At 42.9% G+C, this 24,213-nt stretch overlaps 1 pseudogene; it reads right to left on the bottom strand.

Moving 5' to 3' along the window:
- Nucleotides 1–774: 774 nt before the first annotated feature.
- Nucleotides 775–21,629, bottom strand: LOC128633729 (craniofacial development protein 2-like; annotated as a pseudogene).
- Nucleotides 21,630–24,213: the final 2,584 nt, after the last annotated feature.

Below are 24,213 nucleotides of genomic sequence, written 5' to 3'. Positions count from 1 at the left end.
ATTGTGAGTGTGCTACACTCTCCTGGGTACACGATGTCCAAAAATACAGGCAGCAGGAAATTCTCTGTGGGTGATATCATATTCTGTGAAATGCCAGAAAAGCACTGAAAAAGCCCTCTTCTAATTGTACATTTGACAATCTCTCTCTCTCTCTCTCTCTCTCTCTCTCTCTCTCTCTCTCTCTCTCTCTCTCTCGCTCTCCCTCTCCCTCTCTCTGTCTCTTTTAACAACAGCAGACCACCATATCACTCAGCCTACACATCATCTGCATGCAGCATTTTACTGGAGTCAAGGTGTTGGAAGTATGATAATTGGAGAATGGAGTAGAGGGTGAGAGGTGAGAGAAACCTAAGAGAGGAGAAACAGAAGAGCATTATGGGGAAAATCCAGCTGTGAAACTAGTTAAGACCCAGATCTTTTAATAATTGATCAAAGCCTTTCACCCAAGCACAATACTACAGAATGAAGGAATTCAATGTGAAGTAAGTGTAGCTTTATTTATGCACACACATATCTTATAGGCTGTTACTTTAGGCTGTTTTTCAGTTCTGAGAATTTGAAGAATGGACTTGCATTCTTGGGAAAATTCAAGAACTTGAAATGGCAAAGAGAGCTTGAGATGTGCTGAACACTCAAAGTTAATAATGAGTCTTTATTTATCACATATACAGTGCATCCGGAAAGTATTCACAGCGCTTCACTTTTTCCACATTTTATGTTACAGCCTTATTCCAAAATGGATTAAATTCCTTATTTTCCTCAAAATTCTACAAACAATACTCCATAATGAGAATGTGAAAGAAGTTTGTTTGAAATCTTTGCAAATTTATATATTTTTTTAAATAAAAAAAATGCACATTTACATAAGTATTCACAGCCTTTGCTCAATGCTCTGGCTGGGACACTCAAAGACATAAACAGAGTTGTCCTGTAGCCACTCCTTTGTTATCTTGGCTGTGTGATTAGGGTCATTGTCCTATTGGAAGATGAACCTTCACCCCAGTCTGAGGTACAGAGCACTCTGGTTTTCATCAAGGATGTCTCTGTACATTGCTGCATTAATCTTTTCCTCGATCCTGACTAGTCTGCCAGTTCCTGTCACTGAAAAACATCCCCACAGCATGATGCTGCCACCACCATGCTTCACTGTAGGGATGATATTGGCCAGGTGATGACTGCTGCCTGGTTTCCTCCAGACATGACGCTTGCCATTCAGGCCAAAGAGTTCAATCTTTCTCTTGGTCTTGGTCTGAGAGTCCTTCAGGTGCCTTTTGGCAAACTCCAGGCAGGCTGTGCCTTTTACTGATTAGTGGCTTCCCTCTGGCCACTCAACCATACAGGCCTGATTGGTGGAGTGCTACAGAGATGGTTGTTCTTCTGGAAGGTTCTCCTCTCTCCACAGAGACACGCTGAAGCTCTGTCAGAGTGACCATCGGGTTATTGGTCACCTGCTTGACTAAGGCCCTTCTCCCCAATCGCTCAGTTTGGCCGTGCAGCCAGCTCTAGGAAGAATCCTGCTAGTTTCAGACTTCTTCCAATTACAGATGATGTGCTTTTTTTGTTTTTTATTTTTAATAAATTTGCAAAGATTTCAAACAAACTTCTTTCATGTTGTCATTATGGGGTATTGTTTGTAGAATTTTGAGGAAAATAATGAATTTAATCCATTTTGGAATAAGACTGTAACATAACATAATGTGGGAAAAGTGAAGCGCTGTGAATACTTTCCAGATGCACTGTACATATGCACAGTGAAATTCTTTTCTCCGCATACCCCAGCATGCCAGGACGTTGGGGTCAGAGCGCATTGTCAGCCATGATACAGTGCCCCTGGAGCAGAGAGGGTTAAGAGCCTTGCTCAAGGGCCCAACAGTGGCAGCTTGGCAGTGCTCGGGCTTGAAATCCCAACCTTTCGAGCAGTAACCCAGAGCCTTAACTGCCAAGCCACCACTGCACCACTAATGATAACCAGTGATGGCTAGATATAATCTTAAATGTATCAACCTCAATCTATCAATAATTATTTGTACTTCGTTTGGAAAACATGTGCTTAATCTAGTGCTGTGTTCGATTAAAGCTCATAACTCAGAATGCACAACCTTCAGTGAGCAAAAAACTAAGAAAAAGCCCCCACAATTTGGAAAATTGAGATCTCCTCAACCCCGAGTTCAGCATATGACATCATTTCAACATTTCTGTTCACACTGTAAACAGTAAATAACATATCACATTAAAAGAGTTTATAGTAGTATTTAATTTAGATAAATAAACACAGAGCCATTAGTTGGTTCAATATATAAGACTGACCATATATTTCACTGTTTTGAGAATCATATACTAATGATCAGCAATGTAACCTTAACTCAGTTACCATAGGATGTTTTTGCTAAATTGGTACAAACATCCATATTAAGCATTGCTCATACCAAAATAAAATCATGTATTATTCATTCCTCACCTCAGTTATTCAGAACCAGATAACAGACTGTTGTAGTTAAAATAAGAGAAACTTGCAGTCGAATCACCCCAATCCAACATCACTACCTTGTCACAATGAATTATGGATTTTTCAATTCAACAACCTTTCCATCCACAATACACCGGACTCTTGTATTATTTAATATTAGCATTAAACTTTTGCAAATTAAGGTGTCTAGCAAACACATGAGAATGCATGGACAAACACATACATAAACATACTGCAAACTTACTGCATTATTTTTGCCCCATCTCACCCCATATGCAGTCAATTAGTCAAGGTGTCTGGTGTTTGTTTAATAAATTTTGCCCTTGACCTACAAAGGTAATATGCATACTGAAGCTACCATTACTAGTGAAGCTTATAGTAGCAAGGATAGCTTTGTTAACTTTTATACTTGCATTAACCCACATTGAGTTATTCAGATATTTCAGTATCAATTCAGTATCTATAAACAGGACAAAAGGGTGGTTTTGAAAGTTTTGTGGACCGACAGTTAAATGCATAACTACATTTAGAGAATTTAGTACACACCCTTATTCAGAGCGACTTACAGAAGAAGTGCTTTGTAGTTTCCATGAAAAACATATACTCATGCTAGCACAAATAAGTCAGGGTCTTAAAAATTAAAACCCTATTAGCGAGGAGTTTGAGTATGAGAATGTGTTTGTACAGCAACAAAAACAGTTCAAAATCAGGGTTATTTTAAATTAGCACTCATTTAAGTGCTTAGTGAAAAGGTAGGTTTCAGTCTTAATTTGAAGACAAACAGTAACAGCTGGACAGCTAAAAGAAATTTATTCCACCACTAACTCAGTGAAGAGTCTTGATGCATGTCTTCCTTTACATTGAGAGGTGGTTGTCAAGTCAAGGTGTGCTAGAGGCTCAAAGGGAATGTGGTGCAGAACTGGTTTAAAAAGTAAGTTGATAAGTTAGGAGATGTGTCTCTGGACAGTACCAACATCTTGCATACAATGGATTCTTCTGGTTAAGCCTGCTTGCAAGTTGACTCCATTGGCAAAAGTAAAGAACTTCAGACACCAAACATCTTGGCTGACCAAGTATATCTGGGGTAAAAGCAACATTGTGTAAGATTTTGGTCAAAAAATTGCTTATACATTTAAAACCAACCAACCAACCAGAAAAAAAACTGCAAGAGAATTCAAAGAGAATATGTGTGCTAGGAAAGCAAACAACACCATCAGTACAGGACTCTCTAGAGAAGTGTGTGTGTGTGTGTGTGTGTGTGTGTGTGTGTGTGTGTGTGTGTGTGTGTGTGTGTGTGTGTGTGTGTGTGAGGTGTGCAGAGTCAAGAACGTCCATTGCCTGCGGTCTCGATGCCCCTGAACAGCAGGAACACACACGTCTCGCAGCTTCTCTCCAAACTCTCCAAACTTCTTCACCAAGCTGAAACTCCCTCACCACAGGCGCTTAGCCACAATCATCTCTCCTGCATTAGACCTGAGCCGGTGTGTGTTTGTGTGTGTGTGTGTGTGTATGTATGCAACCATGGGGAACCTGTAGCAGCAGAGTGTGTGAAAGGTTGCGATTAAAGCTTGCTTTCTCTCGCCTCATTTTCAGGGGAAGAATTAGTTTATATTTACACCAGTGACTCTGCCTCAAGCTATGTGGCAACCTGGCTTATGTAAGAACTGAAAGGGGAGAAAAATCAATGAACAATGAACATATGTAGAATGGAGTGAGATGCTGTGTGTGTGTGTGTGTGTGTGTGTGTGTGTGTGTGTGTGCGAGAGAGAGAGAGAGAGAGAGAGAGAGAGAGAGAGAGAGAGAGAGAGAGAGAGAGGGAGGATACTGTACTGATCTTTCATCAGTTTGGGTTCATTCCAGTGCATCTACAAGTGGTACACATAACACAGTAAATACACAATACTTTACTTTTTCACAATACTTTTATCTTTTTGTTACTTAGACTTAGATCCTCCAATGCTAAATAGCATATTGGGCAGCAGTTTCACTCCAGCATTTTCAGTCTTTGGAGAGTGTTTCAGCATCATCCCATGCAATATTCAGTACTTTCAGATCTTGTTTGAAAGTTCTTCTCTAGGTGTTCTTGGGACATCTTCGTTGCCGTTTGGCTCCCTGAGGTACCCATCTCATTGTGGTCTTTAGGATCCGATAGTTCTCCATGCAAAGAACATGGCCAGCCAATTGGAGTCTTCTTCGTGCGATGATGTTGTGGAGTTAGCATGCGCCGCTCCTTCGGAGCACCTCTTTGTTTGTGATATGGTTGTAGTATCGGTCATTAGGCACCTCTGCTGGAAGACATCGAGCTTCTTGTTGATACTTGTTGATGCCTTCCAAGTCTTACTTGCGTAGATGGCTGTAGGGATCACAGTGGAAGCTAGTAGGTGGAAATTGATCTTCAGGAAGATGGATGGTGAGGAGCAGATGTTGTTCATCCTCCGGAAGATGGTTGCCATCTTTCTGATGCAGCACTTTATGTCTGCTTCTGCATCCTCATTCTGGGAAATCATACTATCCAAGTAGGTGAATTTCTCTACTTTCTCTACTTGCTGTGGTCTGACTGTGATTCCCTCTATTTGAGCTGCAGCATTAATGTGCATGATCGTTGACTTCTTTGCACTTATCCTGAGGCCAACTTTGCCTGCTTCCCTCTCCAGATTGGTTGTTGCTCGCTGTAGCTTTTCTTCATCTTCTTCGAGTAGGGTGAAGTCCAGGTCACTGAGGCAGTCTTGGTCGGACCAGGGGATGGCCCCGATGCACACTCCGGCTCGCCACATGAGATAGTCCAGGGCAACAATGAACAGCAGTGGGCAGAGTATTTAGCCTGTCTGACTCCAGTGAAGATCTCTAAGAAGTCTGTGTGGCCATTTTCTGTCTTGACAACAGCTCAATTGCAAGTACTGAAGATGGTGATGAAGGCTATTGGTACACCAATAGAGTGTAGGATACATCAGAGGGACTCTCAGTGGATGCTCTCAAATGCCTTCTTGAAGTTCACAAAGTTGATGGCCAGTGGTTGCTGGTACTCCATGCCTTCTTCTATTATGTTCTGGAAGACGAAGATTTGTTCGCTGCACAAACTTCCACCACAGAATCCGGCCTGTTCCTCCCTCAGGCGTTGGTCAAGATCATTCCACAGCTGTGCAGAACGTCTTGCCCGAAACTGAAAGGAGGGTGATGCCCTGCCAGTTAGTGCAATCAGCGATGTTTCTTTTCTTTAAGATATTGACGATCACACCTCTTCACCAGTTAAACAGCATCGCCAGCTTCTCCACCACGGTATGATCGCCATATTTTAAGATCTCTAAGGTGTTAGCTCATCCAAGTCAGCTGCCTTGTTGTTCTTGAGGCTCTTGATCACGATCTTCACCTCTTCGATGGTAATCTCACCAGTGTGCACTGGGAGCTCCTCCTGGGATTCATCTGCATCAAAGTCATAAGTGGTGGTCAGGTCTGGCTGGTTGAGGGTTTCCTGGAAGTTTTCGATCCACCTCTTTTCCTGCTCTTCTTGAGTGATCAGGAGCTTCCCATTCTTATCCTTGATTGGGATGTTGGAATTATTCTTTGATCCAGTCAGCTCATTGATGATATGGTAGAGCGTCCTGGTGTTGTTGTGGTCATCCGCTTCTTGCACCTCAGTAACCTTTTGTTCAAGCCAGTCCTTCTTGTCTTAATGGCAGCTTTTCTTCACAGTCAGTTTAGCCCTGCATACCTGTGGCTCCTCTCTTTTATTTCAACCTCATCTTTGGCTTGATCTCAAGCCAGTTTTGTGAACATCCTGTCATCAATCAGTCATGGATCCACTGTTCCCTTCTTCGTCTTCGGCATGTCCCAATGATGTTTTGGGCATGCTCTCTGGTGGTGTCCTTGAGATTTTTCCATATCTCCTCCCCATTCGCCACCTCTCCAAGAAAGTCGAGGTGGTTGCTCAATTCCAGGGCAAAGGTGCCAGCGATGGCATAGTCCTTGAGCTTCTCTGTTGTGAACAGTCTCTTTGGTATGGGCTGCCCTTGGTTCTGGAGCTTGAGCTTGATTTTGGTCCTCACTAGATAATGATCCAATCCAACATCTGCTTTTCTAAAGACCCTTGCATCGTGCATCGGTGACTTCCACTTCTGGCTGATGCAAATTAAGTCAATCTTGCTGAAGGTTCACACATCCGTTGAATGCCATGCGTTCTGGTGGATTCGCCAATGCTGGAAGTATGTGTTTCCAACACATAGCCCATTGTGTTCACAGAATGACATCAGCCACTCGCCATTGTCGCTGAGATGGTCAGAAGACATATAGGCTCCGATCACACTTTTGAGCCCTCGTCTGTCTCTGCTCAATTGAGCATTGAAATCTCCTATCAGGACTTTTAATTCATGGTTTGGGACATCATCAAAGACGTTCTGGAGCTGCTCGTAGAAGTTGTCCTTAGCTGCGTCATCTGCACTATCCATTGGTGCATATGCTTGTTTGACAGTCGCCATTGCGTGTCCATAGGCAAAATGGGCTGTGATAATCCGATAGCTGGCTGGTTTCCAACCACTGAGAGCTTTGGCTGCATTTTTTGCTTAAGATATAGCTGACACCACTGTCATGCTGTTCCTCCTGGCCCGCGTACAGGATAGTCTTGCCATCACTGGTTATGCGTTCTGTGTCCACCTGACCTTACTGACCCCCAATATGTCCAGCCAATAGTCATCAAATGCCCAAAGTAGCTGGGCTAGTCATACACTCGTCGTACAAGCATGCGCACATTTCAAGTCCCAATTCTTGTGATGTTTTTGGCAGAGAGTAATGTACATTTTCACTGAAATCAAAAGGATTCCCTTTCTACAAAGCAGCACAATTGTAACATCGTGTTGGTTAACTGTAACACCACACAAAAACATACATACTTCAGGTATCAATGTTACTTATACATTAGTTGTGAAAATGCCTTTAAACGTAGCTTGGAAAATATTAATGAATTAATATTTTAATATACCTTCAAGGTATCATAGAGGGGAGGTATTTCTGAAACTCAGCAACTCACAACTGGCGTTCCACCGGGGTCAGTTCTGGGTCCACTGCTCTTTTTTATCTACACTATATCTCTGTGGCAGGTGATTGAGTCTCATGGATTCTCATATCATTGCTATGCTTATGACACCGAGCTCTATTTGTCCTTCTGGCCTGACGATTCATCCGTGTCTGCACGTATCTCTGCTTGTCTGTCGGACATCTCGGTCTGGATGAGGGAACACCACCTTAAACTCAACCTGACAAAATCTGAGCTTTTCGTAATCCCAGCCTGTCCCTCAATCAACCACAACCTCACTATACAGCTCGGTTCAACCACACTCAAGCCAACCAGGACGGCCAGGAACCTTGGGGTGATTCTTGAAGACAGCTTGACCTTTACAGCTACACAGATACTAGTCCAGGCTCTTGTTATCTCAAAACTGGACTACTGCAACTCACTACTCTTGGGCCTCCCCGTGAGCTCCATCAAACCTCTACAAATGTTTCAGAATGCAGCAGCACGCCTCGTCTTCAACCAGCCCAAGAGAACCTATGTCACACCCCTCTTCATCTCCCTAGACTGGCTTCCTGTAGCTGTCCGCCTCAAATTCAAGGCCTTGATACTCACCTATAAGACCTTGTCTGGAACAGCAGCCTCCTACCTCAACTCTCTCCTGAAGGTTTACATTCCCTCACGTAATCAGCAATCAATCAACGATCAACGCTTAGTACTACCTACTCAGTGTGGCTCAAGGACCCTTTCAAGAACCTTCAAACTAACTGTTCCTCAGTGGTGGAATGAACTTCCAACCTCAATCCGGACCGCAGAATCTCTCGCCATCTTCAAAAAACAGCTAAAGACCCACCTCTTCCGTGAACACCTAACCAACCCATAAAAGGGGGGCGGGGGGATTACTCTGGCACTTACACCTCTACTCTGCACATTTTGCTTCTTCTGGAACTCAATTAATGGATCTTGTATGGTATCACTACTTGTATTGTTCTCTGCTTGATATATCACTTTGCTTGTATTTTCTCATTTGTAAGTTACTTTGGATAAATGCGTCTGCTAAATGAATATATGTAAATGAGGAGAGGCATACACTGAATAATCACCTGTTTAAAGATGTATTGTAACTGATTGATATCGCAGAGTTCATGAATTACTTTCTGTTTTGGTTAATATGGTTATTATGGTAGGGGGCACAGTGGGTTGGTGTTGGGGGAATCCCACCTCCACCCTGTGTGCATAGAGTTTGCACGTACCCCCAGTGCTTCGGCGGTTTCCTCCATGTACTCCAGTTTCCTCCCCCAGTCCAAAGATGTGAATTTTAGGTTTATTGGCATTTCCAAATTGTCCATAGTGTGTGAATGTGTGTGCGGTTGTGCCTTGTGATGGGTTGGCATGCTGTCCAGGGTGTCCTCTGCCTTGTGCCCCGAGTTCCCTGGGATAAGCTCCACGCTCCCGACAACCCTGTGTAGGATAAGCAGTATGGAAAATGGATGGCTGTGTGGATGGGTTACTATGGTATAAGAGAGAAAATACATAAAATAGTATAGAGAGTGAAAGGGAGTAGGGGAGAGGGTGGAAAGGAGATGAGAAAACAGATAACTAAACAGATAACTAAAAAGTGTAAGAAAAAAATAGAAAAGAACAGTTGGTGAGAGAAACAGAATATAGAAAGTAAAGTAATGAAGAGAAGAAAGAAGAGAACAGAAAAGGAGAGAAAATTATAATGAAGCGAGAAAAAAAAAGTGCTAACATAAATGACAGGGTAGAAAACATTAGAAGAAGAGAAAGGAGGAGCCTTGAATGACAGGAGAGACATTAGAAAGTGAGGAATGAAGAGAAGAGAAGAGAAATAAAATGTATAATAAAAATGAGAAGAAACATTTGAAGGAACCAAGCAAGTGTAACCTCTCCTCCCCTGCCTGGCACTGTGAATATTGTAATATTTTTTACATCAGATCTAGGAATTCTGCAGTTCATATAGAGTATATCTTAAATGTTATTATACACAGCGCTGTTGAATATTTGATTTCATTAATTTTTGTGTTAGTTAATTTTATAATTAACAGCAGCTCTGACACTAGTTATGCCTGCAAGGTAAATCTCAGGTTTATAATGTGCTCAGTTTAATACATTTATTGTTTCCATAGTAACAAGTAACACAGGGACATGTATAGTGGACGATACAGATTAACAGATTAAAAGGGGAGATGGGGGGTGGATCATGTGTTTCTCTGGGGAGATTAAGTGCAAGCTTAAGTTTTTCAACACTTGAAAGTCTTCAAAATGGTTGGCTTTGTGGTGTCTCATTTTGTTGTTGTCTCACCTGCCTTTTTTTTTTTTTTTGTCTTATTCGAGACATTTTATAATGTAAGTAATTGTCATGATTCCCCCTTGAAGCAGCGTGCTCTAAGCGCGAATGCGCGAGCACCTGCTTTTCAGTTGTTGACCGTAATGACATTGGGACACGTGTATTTTGTTTATGTTTCTGTCATGTCTCCTCCCTGTTCCGTCATTGGCTGGGATTTCACGTGGGTCTGTATTGCTCTCAGCTGCTAGCGGTTTAGACACTGATCAGGTCCGCATATATACCGCGCGTCTCCCAGCACACAACGTGGAAGATTAATGCCATAGAGTTAGTTTAGTTCGTATAGTAGTCATAGTCACAGTCACGTTCCATGTTTAAAGTTAGTTCGCGCTGGATTATCCGCTTCCAGTTCCTCGTCATAGTTCGTTTCTCGGTTTGTTTATCGACCCTTGTTTGTTTATCGACCTAGATTCCTGCCTTGCCCCGTGTATGCCTGTTTGCCAATCGCCTGACCTCTTGCATGTTTGTGGATTACGTTTTGGATCACGTTTTGGATTTGTCTGCCTGTCTCTCTTTCAAATAAACAACCGTTCATACTGCACTTGCATCCGTCCTATCTCTGCTCCGTCACGATTCGTAACAGAATCTTCTGCCTCAACATGGATGCAGCACGAGGACAAGAGAGAAGTCACGCCACAGAAACCAGGGAAGTAGTAGGACAACGCTCGGGGAACGCTCGGATTACTGGCCGCATTTTTTTGCAATTTCCCCAAAGGTACGCCATTGAATTGCCGCCAGAGACAGCGGGATTGGGGAGCTACCCACTGGAGTTCCTCTTCAGCTGCCAGGAGTATTTCTGCAGCTTGGCGTTTCCCAAGCCTACTAAGAGAGAGTGGATCGGGTTCCTGGTGTCCAGGTTTTGCGGTCTGGCCCGTGACTGGGCGGAGCAGCTGGTGAGTGCTGGGTAGCCAGCCCTCCATGATGTCACTCAGTTTGCAGAGCTGTTTATGGAAGAGTTTTCACAGCCTGGACAACTTCGTGGTCTGGATTTACTGGGGTGGAGAGTCAATGGACAGCCCCAGGTGGACCCACCATTCAACCTCTATTATGAGGAGATGGACAGGGCAGTAACCAGCGATCCACTTCAGTTTCTGGCCAATGCGGGGGTGAAATCTCCGAGATGTATGGCCGAGGGCTGCGGGAGAGAGACTCAGCTTCAATGTCCCACCTGCAAGAAGCTGGGCCTCCAGGAAGCTTTCTTCTGCTCTCAGGAATGCTTCAAGAGCAGCTGGCGGGAGCATAAGAAACTCCACCGGAGAGCCCGTGCAAAGACCCAGCCCGGGATCAACAGGGTGACCTCGGAGTGCCCGTCGGAGGTCATAGCACCAGAGCCCCAGCCGGAGGTTAACCTGGCGACCTCAGAGCTCGAACCTGAGCCCCATGAGGTGGGCTCACCTGCCGAGCTCCAGCGGGAGGTCAGTAGGGAGGCACCAGCACCAGAGTCCCAAGTCCCTGAGGTCCAAGTCCAGTCTCCAGTTCCTGAGGTCCAAGTCTTCAAAAAACAGCTAAAGACCCACCTCTTCCGTGAACACCTAACCAACCCATAAAAGGGGGGCGGGGGGATTACTCTGGCACTTACACCTCTACTCTGCACATTTTGCTTCTTCTGGAACTCAATTAATGGATCTTGTATGGTATCACTACTTGTATTGTTCTCTGCTTGATATATCACTTTGCTTGTATTTTCTCATTTGTAAGTTACTTTGGATAAATGCGTCTGCTAAATGAATATATGTAAATGAGGAGAGGCATACATTGAATAATCACCTGTTTAAAGATGTATTGTAACTGATTGATATCGCAGAGTTCATGAATTACTTTCTGTTTTGGTTAATATGGTTATTATGGTAGGGGGCACAGTGGGTTGGTGTTGGGGGAATCCCACCTCCACCCTGTGTGCATAGAGTTTGCACGTACCCCCAATGCTTCGGCGGTTTCCTCCATGTACTCCAGTTTCCTCCCCCAGTCCAAAGATGTGAATTTTAGGTTTATTGGCATTTCCAAATTGTCCATAGTGTGTGAATGTGTGTGCGGTTGTGCCTTGTGATGGGTTGGCATGCTGTCCAGGGTGTCCTCTGCCTTGTGCCCCGAGTTCCCTGGGATAAGCTCCACGCTCCCGGCAACCCTGTGTAGGATAAGCAGTATGGAAAATGGATGGCTGTGTGGATGGGTTACTATGGTATAAGAGAGAAAATACATAAAATAGTATAGAGAGTGAAAGGGAGTAGGGGAGAGGGTGGAAAGGAGATGAGAAAACAGATAACTAAACAGATAACTAAAAAGTGTAAGAAAAAAATAGAAAAGAACAGTTGGTGAGAGAAACAGAATATAGAAAGTAAAGTAATGAAGAGAAGAAAGAAGAGAACAGAAAAGGAGAGAAAATTATAATGAAGCGAGAAAAAAAAAGTGCTAACATAAATGACAGGGTAGAAAACATTAGAAGAAGAGAAAGGAGGAGCCTTGAATGACAGGAGAGACATTAGGACCCTGAGGTCCAAGTCCAGTCTCCAGTCCCTGAGGTCCAAGCCAAGCCTCCAGTCCCTGACGTCCAAGCCAAGCCTCCAGGCTCCGACACGCTCAGCCAAGTTCTGTTCATGCCATAGTCTGAGTCTGCCGACACGCACAGCCAAGTTCTGTTCACGCCACAGTCTGCCGACACGCCCAGCCAAGTTCCGCTCACGCCCAAGCTTCACCTGGTGACTTCAGAGCCTCCCTGTCCAGCTGAGGTCGTCACTCAGCCCGCTTGTCCAGCTGAGGTCGTCGCTCAGCCCGCCTGTCCAGCTGAGGTCGTCGCTCAGCTTTCCTGCTCCATGGCAAACATCGTTCCCCCCTTCTGCTTCAAGGAGACCCACGCTCCTCTCCCTGGCCTTACAGGGGACGTCGCTCTGCCTTCCAGTTCAGCTGGGGACGTTGCTCTGCCTTCCAGTTCAGCTGGGGACGTCGCTCTTCCTTCCAGTTCAGCTGGGGACGTCGCTCCGCTTTCATGCTCCGACGAGGACGTCGCCCTGCCCTCATGCTCCGCCGAGATCGTCGCTCAGCCTCCCCGTTCAGCCGAGGTCGTCGCTCAGCCTCCCTGTTCAGTCGAGGTCGTCGCTCAGCCTCCCTGTTCAGCCGAGGACGTCACTCAACCTCCCTGTTCAGCCGAGGACGTCGCTCAGCCTCCCTGTTCAGCTAGGGTCGTCGCTCCGCTTTCCTGCGCCGCCAAGAACACCGTGCAGTTTCCTGGCTCTGCTTGGGACATTCAGCCCAGGGGGCCGGGGCCGCCAATGAAATGGGATGACTCATGGCACTCCGGGAGGAGTGCCTTTGGGGGGGAGTTCTGTCATGATTCCCCCTTGAAGCAGCGTGCTCTAAGCGCGAATGCGCGAGCACCTGCTTTTCCGTTGTTGACCGTAATGACATTGGGACACGTGTGTTTTTTTATGTTTTTGTCATGTCTCCTCCCTGTTCTGTCATTGGCGGGAATTTCATGTGGGTCTGTATTGCTCTCAGCTGCTAGCGGTTTAGACGCTGATCATGTCTGCATATATACCGCGCGCCTCCCAGCACACAACGCGGAAGATTAACGTCATAGAGTTAGTTTAGTTAGTATTGTAGTCATAGTCACGGTCCATGTTTAGAATTAGTTTAGTTCGTATCGTAGTCACAGTCACGTTCCATGTTTAAAGTTAGTTCGCGCTGGATTATCCTCTTCCAGTTCCTCGTCATAGTTTGTTTATCGACCCTTGTTTGTTTATCGACCTAGATTCCTGCATTTCCCCGTGTATGCCTGTTTGCCAATCGCCTGACCTCATGCATGTTTGTGGATTATGTTTTGGATCACGTTTTGGATTTGTCTGCCTGTCTCTCTTTCAATAAACAACCGTTCATACTGCACTTGCATCCGTCCTATCTCTGCTCCGTCACGATTCGTGACAGTAATAATAGGAAGCAACCTGTTTCATGGATTTCCCACAACATTAAATGTAGCTACAACGGATAAAAAAGTACAACGTGTCATTAAAATTATTTATTAAATAACTGTTGGAGCAGGCACAGTGGCTTAGTGGTTAGCAAATTTGGAATTTGCATGTTTCCCCGTGCTTCGAGGGTTTATTCCGGGTACTCCAGTTTCCTCCTCAAGTCCAAAGACATGAATTTTAGGTTTATTGGCATTCCAAATTTCCATAGGCACCCCTGTGACCCTGTGTAGGTTAAGCGGTATGGAAAATGGATGGATGGATAATCACTGGCAAATTGCTGTGGTATAAGGGGAATAAAATACATTGGGACATGTTGTTATTGGAAAACAATGAACTTTGGGTTGGTATTACACCACCCTATCACCGATTGTTTTTCTTCAACAGTAGAACATGACTAATTTCTTTTGATCACTTTTCTGTTTTTCCACTTTGCCACATAAAAGACACTTAATAAACATGTTGAGTACTGGTTCAGAGGTCACGCCCCTTCAAAACACACATTTCCACGAACAAATGTTGGATAGAGAGGGTTTAACCACAGCTTCCTTATTCAATGTTGGATTTATTCTGCCACAAACAGAATCAAACACATCTTCCCGTTTTAAACATGAATTACTTCCATAATCACAGATATAATAAGATGAGCTTTGACCTGCTGCTTCAACTGAGACACTTTTAGCAAACTCTGCTAAGTCAGATGTATCTTTATAACAGGATTATGAAAGATGTTATGAAGCAGGTGAATTTGCACTAATTATCGGCGTTGAATTATTCATAACTGAGAGCAACAGTAGTGCAAATGTCAAGAATAAGAACAAGCTGGGAAACTCTGCTCAGGTTCTTTTTACAGGGGTGTGGGTTTCCTTCTCTCTCTAACACACAAATGCATGTAGGCTACCCACCCATCCCTCAATATGCTTTAAATAAATTCCTGTATTTCCCTAATTAACAAGCATCTCAAAGGGAGTCTGGCAGATATCTGAGTTCTTCATTCACACTAGAAGTTGTTTACTGAAGTAGAGGAAGTTTGTTAAAAAGAAAAGTCCTCATTACATGTATCACTTTTCATTTGCAAACGTCATATGTTTGCAACTTGTCAGGCCCGGCTTGGTACATCACAGTGCGCATTTAATAAATGTCTACCGACAGCTCACAAATTAATCCAAAGATTCGGATTATCTGCAGAACTTGCACAATATGATAGGGGTAATTATTAAATGTGATAATTTGTATATGTACTGTAATACACTGAATAAACTGAATATGTGGTCAGATTTAAGAGAACATATTATGTATAGTTTACATTAAAAAAAAATTCTCATCAAAACATGATCTCATTGCTTATACTAAACTTAATATAAAGAAGTTTCTGATTACTATATTGAATTATGTAGAATCACAGTGGCTTAGTGGTTAACACATTTGCCTCATACCTCCGGGTTGGAGGTTTGAATCTCACTTCCACTTTGGGTGCGTGGAGTATGCATGTTTTCCCCGTGCTTCAGGGTTTCCCTCAGGTACTCCAGGTTCCTCCCCAAGTCCAAAGACATGCGTTGTACGCTGATTGGCATTTCCAAATTGTCTGTAGTGTACTGTGTGTGTGTTTGTGCCTTGTGATGGGCTGGCACCCCGTCTAGGGTGTCCCCTTCCTTGTATCCCAAGTTCCTTCGGATAGGCTCCCTGTGACCCTGTGTAGGAAAAGTGGTATGGAAAATGGATGGAATTATGTAGAGTGGGTGTGAGCAATTCATGTAGCATTAAAGTAAACCATTTACATTATCAAATCTCGTGAGTATATTGGCACTGATGGGAACTTTATTAATAGAATTAAATTATTGTGATTGAAATGTGTTACAATAGTGCAGTTACCACTGTGGTTGTTGTATTAAAGCCAGTGCCCCGGGTTTGCTCCTCAGATCAGATGCAGAATTAAATTTTATTCATTTTATTCTCTTTGAAAAGAAATTATCAAATCATGTTGGATGTTTTTTTAAAAAATGGTTGTTTTTTTAATTATGTTAATGCAACTCAATCCAATTACATAGAAACAATGTACACTTTTTTCTCAGTGTAAGCACACATCTAGCAAAACCTAGATTTTATTTACAATACCAGATCAACTAAAGATAGGAATGAGTCAAGCCAATACTCTCAGTATTGGACGGACATTAGCCTCTATGCAGGATTGCATCGAATCAGATTTGATCTATTTTTCATTTCCATGTAGTTCTTGTACATGCCATTGTTGTAACTGTAGTGGTCCCACCTGTAGCCTTGAGGATCTCATCTAAGTTACAATGTTGAGATAGCTAGCTTTCTAGCTTATGTAGATAATGTTTAGCTATTGCAGAAAGAGCCTTTCACAATAACAATAGTTTGTTTATTACCTTATTTTATTTAATGCTTTTTACATTTTACACAGTGCTAGAGCTAGCTAACTATCAAAATATCTACCAGGCTATTTATGTTTATTTATGTTTAACTAATCATCATACATTCTTTCATCATCAGTAACTATATCCCAGGAATATTTTGTGTGAGCCAGGAATACATACTGAATGGAATAACAGTCCATCACAAGGCACCATGCACACACACGTTCACACCTAGGGTCTAGCCAATTAACTTACCATCATGTTCTTTGGGAGGTCGGAAGAAACAGGAGAACCCATAGGAAACTCACACAAGGAGAACATGCAAATCTCCACACCAACAATTACCCAAGCTGAGGATCAAATCAGGGACCCTGTAGCCGCATGATGGCACAATGCCACCCCTAGCTAGATATATTTAATGTCATATTTTTCGAGTGGCAAGACAAATTTCCTCATACACATACCCAGAGCTTAATTATTATTATTATTATTATTATTGGTTCCTATTTCTGTGGTCGGATTTGTCCATCACAGACACATCAGTGTTTCATACAGTTGTTTCAGCTGAAGACAAACCTGGAAAAAAAAGCCTAAATGTCCAAATCTGATGTGTTTAAAATAGCAGATTGATATCACCAAGGTAACCAGATGGTCTTGTTTTCCTTCTTTTTTCATAAACTCTATTAACTTATAAGATGCATTCAAATGAAGTAAAGTACAGTCAGCTGCACTACCAAGATCTGCTTTTTTTAATTTAATCACTTGTTTTGACAGTTTTGACTAAATCCTATGCCTCAAAAAAGACTTATGAATTCTTCCTTAATGTACATCATGGAAAAGTTTGAAATTTGTGTTCTTAATAATATATATATTTTAAACATGCTGGTGCAGATCCATATCTAGAACACCATTAGTATTGTGAGCACTCTGTGCCTTCACAGGTACTGTATGACAGCATTTAGCAAAATACAACAAGCTAGACAGCTTTGGCGAATGCTTAAACCTTTGTTACACAAATCTTTTACAGAAAGTTGAACACATCCACTTGACATCACATGATACCTTCACGTAAGCATCATTTATATCCATGTGGGCGTTTACATCTACTGAAACAGTATCTATGCTCAGCATAGGCAATGCATGTGATAGTATTTTTAATTGCTGATGTGTTTTATGTCCATTCTATTTTATATCTGATGTATTTTACATCCATGAACTTAGTTGTGTAGAAACACAAAAAGTGTGCTGTTTCACTTTCCTTGTACAGCAGATGAAGGGCTTTTTTTTTCCAAAGCATCCTTTCCTCTGGAAACTTTGTGTATTGTGCTAACCTTTCACTACATCTACACCATTTTCACTGAAAGATATTTATTGTACATTTTCTTTACGTTTATCAGTTATTTCTAACATTCTCTTGAATGGTGTTAGTAATTCAGGAGCAGCTTTTACCTTCATGTATGTATGTAAAGAAGAGTGCATTCCAGACAGTGCCATATGCAATCTGCCTTTGATCTGATGGACTACAGTGAGCTGATGACACACACACACACACACACACACACACACACACACACAAAGAATAGACAGGAACAGCAGTAAAAACACCGACACTTTCCCAGTTTGTGTTATCAGGCCTTGTGTATATATTCTCTCTCTCTCTCTCTCTCTCTCTCTCTCTCTCTCTCTCTCGAATTACTAAACTGTTTATCCAGATAGTGGCGAACAGAGCAGGATCAGCATTTTTGTATTATAAAAAATAAAATAATTTCATGGATTGGCATGAAAGTTTAAAAAAAAAAAAAAGAAGAAGAAGAAGAAGAAAAAACAACGTTCTGATACATATTAGCCCAGATGAGGGGGAAGTTGAGTCAATTTGGAGTTTTGATTGCAAATCAAATCAAATGAATACTTTTTATACCACATTACTGTTAAATTTTCTGTAACAGCAGCTCTGACAGTAGTGCTGGCTCTAATTTAAATCACAGGTTTATATTAATGTTATATTTCTAATACATTATCATTTTCATAGTAGCAGCTCAATCATAGGATCTTGTATGGCAGACATCACATAATCTAACAATAATAATAAGCAAATTTAAAAAAAAAAAAAAAAAAAAAAAAAACATCTAATAATGTTAGCTTTATTAGACTGTAATGGTTTATTCTAATTGATTATGTAAGTGAATTTCATGTCAATGGGTGTTTTTTATACAAAATATACAATGGACAGAGATAAATTTAACATTGTCTTAATGTCATTTGTCAAAAATAATGACTTGGTATAGTTTTCTGTTATGATCAACAAGGAAGAGATTTTAAAAAAAACATGCATTGTATAGCAACTATATACATATATAAATTTGAAGTAGTCAAGGTTTTTCATATGGTTATTTAACATGACTACAGAGTGTTCCAAAGTCTCCATACACAGGGGACTATGTATGTGCCTTTGTCAGTGGATCTTCATGGACCTCCACTTCTCGGTTGATCCGCAACACTTCCAGTCTTTTTGAATTTGGTACTATATTTGACAACAGTGTCATGTGATTTGGTTGCCATGTTTCCTCCATCACAACCCTGCAACAGCTTCCCGATCCAGCCATCAGAATGATTTCAATACGTTCTTCTTTTGTCAAAGGCATTCTTAAAGGCTATCTGAAAAAATTATTATTATTATTATTATTATTATTATTATTATTATTCATAAAATTATATAAGCTAATTATGAAACATTTTTCTCATTTTGATCATAAAAAACACATTTTCATAAAAAACACATTTTGCTAAAAAGTGTTTATTTCCCCTATGTATGGAGACTTATGGGACACCATGTATTTCTCATCATCTTCTTTTATAACAAAAAACATCATATCCTGTACATACTGTAGTATGTATAGTATGTCAGCTTGTCTCTGAATTGTTTGCTTTCATTGAAGAACTTTTAGGATTATATTAGGGTTTTAGTACTTTTAGGGTTTATATTATCTAGTTTTAGGACTCCAGTTTTTCTCAGAGCTTCTCATTACCCAGATGTTCTGACAGTCATGTTTGTAAAACTAATCACCAGCTAATGATAAAAGTAGATTACCTGTAGACACAAGTAAAAGGTGGATTGGTCAACAAGAGATTCCATTTGTTTACACTATTAGGGACTTGATGATATTGTAGGGGGTTCTGAGGACAGGAGCAATGTACATATGGGTGAGAGAGAGAGAGAGAGAGAGAGAGAGAGAGAGAGAGAGAGAGAGAGAGAGAGAGAGAGATCTTATGGTTTTGTTGTCTGTGAGTGAAAAGTTAAAAGTGAATCGTTTCGTCTGGAACCTGTGTGTGGGAGTGATGACTCAAAGCTCGATATTTTCAAATAAATGAAAATGAAACATTATCGACTTGATGCAAGTGTATTGAGTCTGCAAAACTGGCCTTTGACCTGTAGTTTTAAAGATACATAACAGATCATTTTACACATTCTGCTGCAATGTTAATCCTCTGATCTTTATATATACACACATGTATCCATATTTATACATACCTGTATAATCACATATTCTTATTAATATATGCTCATTCATACTACATATAATGATGCAATTATAGTTTATAACATATATAAAACCCATATATACAGTTTGTACATATATATATATATAATGTACAGCTTATATACAGTGGCAAGAAAAAGTATGTGAACCATTTGGAATTTCATGGTTTTCTGCATAAATTTGTCATAAAATGTGATCTGATCTTCATCTAAGTCAAGGGTATTTACAAATATAATGTGTGCAAAATAATCACACAAAATAAATTCTGATCACTCATGTCTTTATTGAACTCACTCATTCAATATTCAAAATGGCAGTGGAAAAAGTAAGTGAACCCTTAGAATTAATAACTGGTTGACCCCCCACCCCTTGGCAGCAATAACCTCAACTAGGCGCTTCCTGTAGCTGTGGATCAGACCTGCACATCATTCAGGAGGAATTTTAGCCCATTCTTCCTGGCAGAACTGCTTTAGCTCTGTCATATTCTTTGGACGTCTCATGTTTATGGCTCTCTTCAAGTCATTCCATAGCATCTCTATTGGGTTGAGGTCTGGGCTCTGACTTGGCCACCCCAAAAGGCGGATTTTGTTTTTCTGAAGCCATTCTGTTGTGGACTTGCTCCGGTGTTTTGGGTCGTTGTCCTGTTGCATCATCCAAGTTCTACAGAGTTTCAGCTGATGTACAGACATTCTCACATTATCCTGAAGAATTGTCTGATATACTTAGGATTTCATCTTCCCCTCAATTAATGCAAGCTGGCCAGGCCCTGATGCAGCAAAGCAGTCCCAAATCATGATGTTTCCTCCACCATACTTTATGTTTGGGATGATGTTTATGATGGTATGCTGTGCCCTTTCTACGCCAGATGTAGTGCTGTGTGGTTTTTCCAAATAGTTCAATCTTCGTTTCATCAGTCCACAAAACATTTTGCCAGTACCGCTGTGGAGTGTCAATGTGCTCTTTTGCAAACTTCAGGCGTGCAGCAATGTTCTTTTTAGTAAGCAGTGGCTTCCTTCATGGTGTCCTGCTGTAGATACCCTGCTTGTTCAATGTTTTACGTATTTTAGACTCATGAACAGAGATGTTAGCCAGTTCCAATGATGCCTTCAAATCTTTGGCTGTCATTCAGGGTTGTTTCTTTACCTCACTGATGAGTCTTCGATGTGCTATTGGTGTCATTTTGACTAGGAGCCCAATTCTTGGTAGAGTAGCAACAGTCCCAAAGTGTCTCCATTTGTAGAATGTTTGCCTAACTGTAGACTGGTGAATTTCTAAAGTCTTTGAAATCACTTTGTAAGCCTTGCCAGCTTTATGTAAATCAACAATTCTTGATCATAGATCCTCTGAAAGCTCTTTTTGGTGAGGCATGGCTCACATAAGCATGTGCTTCTTGTGCAGAGCAAACTCCAAAAGTTAGAGGGGTTTTTATCAGTCAAAGTAGCTGTAGTCGACACCTCCAAACTCATTTTCTTAACGAGACTCGGGGTGTGCAAAAAAAAAAAAAGAGCGGGAGGTGTCGTTTGCAGCGGCCATGTTGGGAGTGAGTGTTGCCTCCTGGGAAATTGAGTCTTGGCAGGGCTGAGATATGACAGAACCCCCCCCAAAGGGCTCACACCGGGAGCCGAGGATCTCCTGGGCCTCCCCCGGGGTCGTGGACATGGAAGATTAGGGTGAGTTGCATGAAAATCATTGATGAGCAGCGGATCTAGTATGTCCTGTCTCGGGACCCAACACTGCTCCTCCGGTCCGTAGCCTACCCACTGGACCAAGTATTCAAGCTGGCCCCTCCTGCGCCTAGAATTTAGGATGTTCTCGACTAAGTAGGCCGGTTGGCCCTCAATTTCCATGGGAACCGGAGGCCTTTCGGAGGGTACCTCTGTGGCTAGAGGTCCGGTGACGACCGGCTTGAGACGGGACATGTGAAATGATGGTGCTACGCGGCTGTGTCGGGGTAACTCCAGACGATAGATAGCGTCATTGATCTGTTTGCTGATCCTAAAGGGCCCAGTGTATCGTGGCGTGAGTTTTCTGCAGCAATGAGGCTGCTTTAAGTCTTTGGTTGATAACCAGACCCTATCGCCGGGTCGGTAGCGGGATGCTCACTGTGGCGGCGGGCAGCAAGGTGTTTGTATGTGGCTGCTGTTTGACTCAGGCGTTGGTGTGTGTCAGACCAGACCTGTTCACTTCTCCTGAACCACTGGTCTACAGCTGGAGATTCCGTGGGAGTCGCGTTGCACGGAAACAAAGGGGGCCGGTACTCAAGTACGCACTGAAATGGTGTGAGTTGCATGGCGGAGTGTCGGAGAGAGTTTTGAGCATACTCAGCCCACAGAAGAAATCTGCTCCAATCCTCGGGGTTGGAGGCGCTGAACGTTCTGAGAAATCGGCCCAACTCCTGGTTGATCCGTTCTACCTGGCCGTTAGTTTGGGGGTGGTAGCCTGACGTGAGATTCACTGTGATTCCCATCTTCTCCATAAAACAGGGCCATACTCTACAGATGAATTGAGGTCCACGATCGCACACTATCTCCTCCAGAATGCCGAAGTACCGGAACACATATTGAAATAACATCTCCGCCGTCATAAATGCAGTTGGTAGATGGTGTAGGGGAATGAATCTCACCGACTTCGAAAATCGATCCACCGTGACCAGAATGGTTGTATTTCCCTGGGACCTGGGTAGGTCGGTTACAAAGTCGATCGATATGTGTGACCAGGGGCGTTCTGGTGTGGGTAGTGGCTTGAGTTTTCCAGCTGGAAGTCTCCGTGGTACCTTACTTCGTGCACATGAAGAACATGAGGCCACCACACGGTGTATGTCCCTCTCCATTTTGGGCCACCAGTACTTCTCCCGTAGCAACTGATACATGCGTTGGGCCCCTGGGTGACCTGTACCTACTACCGTGTGGGCCCAGACAACAAGTTCTTGTTGGTGACATTCAGGAACGAAGAGTCTTCCCCGAGGGCAGTTCTCAGGCATTTGAGACGCGGGAACCTTGCCCAGAACTTGATCCAGCTCCCACTCTAGAGCTCCTATGATACATGAGGGGGGAATAATGTATTCCTCGTGATTGTTCAATACTTCCTTGTGGTCTAGATGAGACAGGGCATCAGCCTTGGTGTTCTTGGACGCGGGACGGTATGACAGGGAGAACTGGAACCTGGTGAAGAACATCGCCCATCAGGCTTGTCGAGATGATAACCTTTTAGCCTTATGTAGATATTCGAGGTTCTTGTGGTCCGTGAAGATGACAAAGGGGTGTGTGGCTCCCTCCAACCAGTGCCGCCATTCCTCGAGTGCTAGTTTGATGGCCAAGAGTTCTTGATTCCCCACGTCATAGTTTCTTTCAGCAGAGGATAATTTGCATGAGAAAAAGGCCACCGGGTGGAGCTTGGGCCTTTCTCCAAAACGTTGTGATAGAACGGCTCCTACACCTGTTTCGGAATCGTCCACCTCCACAATGAAAGGTTTGGATGGGTCTGGGTGTTTAATGATGGGAGCAGTCGTGAAGGCCTTCTTGAGTTGAGCGAATGCAGCCTGGGTAGCATGGTTCCAGGACAGGCATTTGGGTTTTCCTTTTAACAAAGACGTCAGTGGATTTGCGATGGAACAAAAATTCCGAATAAATCTTCTGTAAAAGTTAGCGAAGCCCAGAAATCTTTGGAGCTCCTTCACCGTCACGGGTCTGGCCCATTCTACCGTGGCTCGGACTTTGCTGTGATCCATGGTAATCCCCTCTGGGCTGACGATATAACCCAAAAAGGAGATAGTGTCTCTGTGGATTTCACACTTCTCTGCTTTGATGTATAATTGGTGCTGGAGTAGTCGTTGCAAGACTTGGCGCACGTGATGAATGTGTTCCTCCTTGGAATTTGAATAAATCAGGATATCATCAATATACGCGATAACGTAACGCCCCAGCATTTCTCATAGGACGTCGTTGATCAGACACTGGAAAACGGAGGGAGCATTAGAAAGTCCGTGCGGCATGACCAGGTATTCATAGTGCCCGGAGGTGGTGCTGAACCTCGTTTTCCATTCATCCCCTTCTCGAATCTGGACCAATTTGTAATCACTGTGCAGATCTAGCTTAGTAAAAATGGTGGCAGTACGTAGCTGTTCTAGAGCGACGGGGACTAGTGGTAGAGGATAGCAATACCTGCTGCAACATTGGTTTAGGCCTCTGTAATCTATGCACAGTCTCAAGCCCCTCCCTTTTTCTCCACAAAAAAGAACCTGGCAGATGCTGGCGACATGGAGGGTCGTATGTAACCCTGGAGTAGGGCTTCCTGAATGTAATCCTCCATCGCGCGCTGTTCCTTCTGTGTTAGGGGGTAGACCCTTCCTCGGGGTGGCGTAGCTCCCGGTAGCAAATCAATAGTGCAGTCATAGGGCCGATGAGGGGGTAAGAAACTTGCCTTTTTCTTACTAAATACCTTGCTGAGTTACCGGTACTCCATGGGAATGTGGATGGTTGTGGTACAGTTCGGACTTTCTATGGA

The sequence above is a fragment of the Ictalurus punctatus genome, chromosome 10, assembly GCF_001660625.3.
Source record: "Ictalurus punctatus breed USDA103 chromosome 10, Coco_2.0, whole genome shotgun sequence".
Classification (NCBI taxonomy): domain Eukaryota; kingdom Metazoa; phylum Chordata; class Actinopteri; order Siluriformes; family Ictaluridae; genus Ictalurus; species Ictalurus punctatus.
The sequence above is the reverse complement of the archived record's forward strand: the minus strand, read 5'-3'. Positions and strand labels throughout refer to the sequence as shown.